This window comes from Sesamum indicum, linkage group LG6 (assembly GCF_000512975.1).
Source record: "Sesamum indicum cultivar Zhongzhi No. 13 linkage group LG6, S_indicum_v1.0, whole genome shotgun sequence".
In the NCBI taxonomy this organism is placed as follows: domain Eukaryota; kingdom Viridiplantae; phylum Streptophyta; class Magnoliopsida; order Lamiales; family Pedaliaceae; genus Sesamum; species Sesamum indicum.
In genome coordinates this window covers 17,307,108-17,312,689 of record NC_026150.1, presented here as the reverse complement: position 1 = coordinate 17,312,689, position 5,582 = coordinate 17,307,108, and the positions used below count along the sequence as shown (strand labels likewise).

The 5,582-nt window shown below is 34.0% G+C and overlaps 1 pseudogene; it reads right to left on the bottom strand.

Annotated features, from left to right (window-relative positions):
* LOC105165064 lies at positions 1,317-4,758 on the bottom strand (annotated as a pseudogene).

Here is a 5,582-nt window from a genome sequence, read left to right as displayed (position 1 = left end):
ATAAAATTGAAGAATAAAACAAGTAGTGAAGGATAAAGCAATTAGATAGAAGAGCTAAAAGGAGAAACACGTCTGTTTTTATATATATATTGCAAAAATTGATAATGATTATATTTAAAAAAGCTATTAATAATGTGCCCGACTTTTGCAATTACAAGTACTAATTAATTAGGCACATATATATATAGTACGTTTTGTAGTAGTGATTCATAGAATGTAGGTTAGAAGTGGGAAAGGATTAAGATTAATTTTAAGCCCCTTAATTAATTAAATTAATAGACTATGGGATGATACTTATCTCTATTTGGATCAATTCCAATAATTCCCTTTTCCCACCTCCATAACTTTTACAAGCTGTTTGGTTAAGCTCATTATGCCAAATACTCTACATTTCTGGTTTTGTACCAATTAATTTCGTAACTTAATCCTATAACTTTAGAATTTTAGCAATTTTCATTATTTTCCAACTAATTCAGTTGAAAAGTTTTAGTCCGGTAATTTAGGGGATGTTGGCATTTTTAGTGCAGTACTAATTAAAATTCCTATTTAATTGAGTCACATACAATTCTCGAACCAATTTTTTCGAGAAAGGACTAAAATTGCCAAAATTATAAAGTTACAGGATCAGAATACGAAAATCAATTCGTATAGAATAAAAAATGCCACCCTCTCTAAGTTAAATGAATAAAACTGCAATTTTTCCTCTAACATTTTATAAGCTCTAATACTTCATTTATTCCAAAATTATAAGAACTTATTTTTAAAATAAAAAATTAAGTATTGTATAAGATGTAATAAAAACTTATAAGATATTTTGAATAAATTCAATAAAATACCGGCCTCTTAATTATATATAATACCCCAATCTTAACTAATTTATATATATATATATATATATATGCAGCACTTTGATATTTTATGGGCAAATATATAATTTGGTATGCATAAAAAGACATAATAAGTTGGTATGCAATCATTAAACAAATGAATTTAATATATGTACATAAATAATTAAAAGTAAAGAATGTAGGTATTTTTTATTTTTCTGGGACATATGTTTTTATTAATGAAATGGATGGAGCTAGGTAGGTAGTGGTCCTATATATCTACTACTTGGAATTGTAATAATTTCAGCATCCAAATTTGAAGAATTGTCTTTAATTAATGAGCAGCAGCAGCAGCTACTCATCATACGGAATTTTGGTGCACACCCCCACCCCCACCTCCACCTCTCACCATCATCTCTTAATTATAATATATGCTTTTCAATTCATCACTTCCACACATTTATATTTATTATGCACAAAATTAAAATTAAATATACAATTTCATCTGACAATTCGGGTTAGTACCCTAATTAATTAATAAATTAGAGAAAAATGTCAATGTACAATATGTATGTACACAAAACCTAACCACCAGTGCCATTTTTCACGTAAAAACCCTCCCCTCGTCTGTTTTCTTCATGTGAATTTCCACTTCTTCCATGTGTGCCAAAATTTTAGTGCCCCTCCCAAAAATTCTCCATTAATGATCCGTTACGTTTCAAGTCAAAAATCCTACATATATATATATATATATGTAAGAAAAAAAAAAAAAAAGACAAAAAACTTGCTAGCTACCACAATAATTTAATTAATCAATCAGATGAAACGGCGTCGTCTCGTCGACTCAGTCTGTGTGTTTCTGCATGAAATATGGGCAAGAAATGGGTGAAATCGGGATGCTTTGTTTCAGCCCTCCACCAACTCTGAACGTCAGCTGCAATGTTCTTGGCATCCATGGATGCCCCAAGAAGGCCGCGTTTGGTGAACCCCACCGCATAGAGCCCACATTCCCCTTTCCAACCATTTGGAAATGCCCTTTTTGGGAGGCCATCTTTCTCAGAAAACATCTCACTTTCCTGAAGGTTAATATATATAAATTACATTCAGCCAAACATGCCCTTTCCTTTCTTGGATCGATGTACTTTGAATTTGCAAATAATAGCATTCAAGAAATTGAACAACATTAATGATAATTACCTTTAGCCAACATGGTACATTGCTCTTGTAACCAGTTGCTAGGATTATTGCATCAAAATTTTCTCTTCTTCCATCCACAAATTCAACTGATTGTTGCCTTAGTCTCTGGATTCCCGGCCGTACCTATACATTTATATATAAAGGGCAAGCAATTAAAACGATTTGATCTTTTTCAATAATTAAACTGGTAAAGTTATTAATCATCATGACTGCAGTGATGATCAATTGTTTGACAAAACCGGTGGGTTTTTGTCACACTGGAAAATGGAAAAACTAATAATTATTCTTATGAATGATTAATAACAAGAATAAAGGATGATCATCACGGGATACATGCACAAGAAACTCGTACGTACGTATATGAAAAAGGCTTGACAATTGTTAAAGCAAAGTAGGAATAGGTAAGAAGGTACCTTGATGTCTCCACTTTTGATCTTGTCAAGGGTTCCAACGTCCAATACCGGAGTTTTCCCGGACAGATTCTTGAGCTCGAGTGGACCTAAATGGGGACGGCCAAGCCCCAACCGGCCAGTGTCGCCGAGCAGGAGCCGCGATACAACTAACAAGAACCGGTCGACAAGGCGCATGGGCAGCCACTTGAGCAACCACATGGACAGCCCGAAAGTTGATGTTCCCAGCATCTCTCGTGGTAGAATGTGCACCTAAATTAAAACCATTCATTCATCACCAACTTCAATTAATCAAAAACATCATATATAAATATACCTAGCATAGCTAAAACCCTTTTTTTAAAAAATAATTAATCATGATTATAAGACAAAATTAATAATCTTAAGGTTGGATGTTCCTTTTTTGTATTGCGCATGCTTGAGTATCCCAAGAAAGTGAAAACCTTAGGGATATATGTTCCTTTCTGCAACCTCTAAACAACTCTCATCATCATCATATCATCATCATGTTACTCAAGACATGTTTGGTTCACTATTATAAAACCCTTTGGAACTTGTACTACTCACAACTCATAAACAGTATGAAAAGAAACCACATCTTTCTATAATTCCCTTTTTCAAAATCCCACTATCATTAAAATAAAATTCAAACCATAAACATGTTTGTGTAAATCAAAATCGGAATTTAATTTTATATAATTAGGGTTTCTGTTTTCTTCTTTAATTTCTACTTTTTCCAAAAAAGAAGAAAAAAATAATTAGAGGGAAAAAGATCGAAATTAGAAATTAAGAAAAGACAAGAAAGCGTATGTAGTACTTTGGCTTAAGCTTGAAGTTATATCCAAAAAATAGTATATATAATTATTAATTCCCATGCACATATATATATATATATACTGATTTTCCAATTTATAATTTAATTAAGTAATTAAACCAAACAACAGAAATTTGGTATGAGAAATGAAACTGTAAATGAAAATGGCAAAAACACAGAGTGGAAGGTGTAAAGATGGATGCTTACTGTGTCCCTGACGACAAGCGAAGGGCTAGCATTATGATTGCAGAGATCCAAACACACCTCCATACCCGAATTCCCACACCCAACCACCAGCACTTTCTTCCCTTTATATACACCTCCACTCTTATACCTACTCGTATGAACCACATCCCCATCAAACTCCTCCATCCCTTCTATCGACGGCACCACCGCCTCCGCATTCTCCCCCGTCGCCACGATCAGCCACCGGCACAAGTACTCCCCCTCCGCCGTGCCCGCAGTTCTCACCCTCCACAACCCAAGATTCTTATCGTACTCGGCGCTCACCACACTCTGATTGAAAACCGGCCGGATTTCGAACCTCCTGGCGTAGGCTTCCAAGTACTGAATGAACTGCTGTTTGGGCCATAAAGATGCAGTTAGATCTCTCTATGATGAGAGATGGCACCCCTTTCTCCTTCAAGCAAGCGGCGGCAGCAAGACCGGAAGGCCCCGCGCCGACGATCACCGGGCCCGGAACCCAAACACAGCGCTTGGATGATGAGGTCCCGAAATTGATATTGCGGTAGGGATCATGAGCAGTTTTGCCCTGTATTTCCCTTAAGTAATCATCCATGATATATATATATATATATATATATATAAATATCTATTCAATCAGCTCTAATCAGTACTATATATGTAACCAAGAATCTATCAGTAAAGATGAAACACACCCTCAAAGAAAGAGAAGAGAAGAGAAGAGCATGTATTGTATATATGTGTGTAAGTGTACGTAGGTAGTAGTATAATTAAGTGATGCGAATCTTGAAGTGTGGTAGTAGCAGTAGAAATACTTGAAAGATTCAGAATAGGAGAGAAAATCGGGGAAGCATATGGTCAAAAACCAACAACGTGCAGAAAAAAAGAATCGGAGGGATTATAGGGATAAGTAGAAGTGTATGTGTGTGTATAATCTAATCTTAATCTAATCTAAAAAGAGGAGAGATGGATGGAGTGAGAGAGCTGAAGAAGTGGAGTGGATTATGAGAATCCAACTTCTTATCCACTTAATTCTGAAGAAGAAGAAGAAGATGGTAACTGCTACTTAAGTTTTTTTTTCTTCTTCTTCTTTTTTTTCTTTGTTTTTTTCCTATTTTCAGTGTGATTGAATCTATGTTTCAATCTGAGGGAGAATAGGAGGTGGGAGCGAAGGCTACGGGGCTGATCAATCAGCATTCATTGATCATTCACTCATCAATATATACATTTGGTGAGAGAAGGAGAGAGACAGATGGAAAGAGAGAGAGAGAGAGGGTTAACAAAAACTGAGCCTATATAGTACTACACCCCATATATATATTGCTTATATGGTGATATTTCGCATACATGATATATATATATGTGTTTCATGATGACATTTTTATTGGGAAAATTGGATGGAATTAATTCACTCTATATTTATACGGCGGAAAAATTTTTATTCAAATCAAGTTTGGTCAAATTAAATTAATTATACCAATTATTTTTTATATGATTGATTCACGTTTAATCAAATCAAGTTTGATATAATTATGAAAAAATTAAAACCAGCCTTACTATAATGCAATCACATCTTCATGGTGGGGTGGGCCGAGGTGGGGTTGGGGTGGACATACCACAAATTTGAATTGAATCCATACATATATATATATATATATATATATATAGTTTAAGTAGTGTAAACTAGCTAGCTTGAAACGTGCTATATGCAATCACATCTTCTATGCATGTCCATATTATGATCATCATCATCATCATCATCCTCATAATTCTTTTTCCTAAAAAACCAAAAAAATTCCAATACTCGAAATGTAGGGTTTGATTTTATATATAGTATGGTATAACGGGATTCACTATATTTCGGAATATCATAAAAATTAGTTAATCTTCTCTATTACTAATTAAAAGACTGAATTAATAATAATATTCAACATTAATTATCCAAAATTACATAAGGGAGGACTAGTTATTAATTATTAATTATGGGTGTGTAGTGTGGCATTAATAGAGTTTTGGCACATGCGTGATGATTACTTGCTAAGAATTTTTCTTTTAAAAATAATATCCTTATTAATTATAACTATGATCAAGAAATTAAACACATATGCGATGTGTCTACATAGCTTTTTA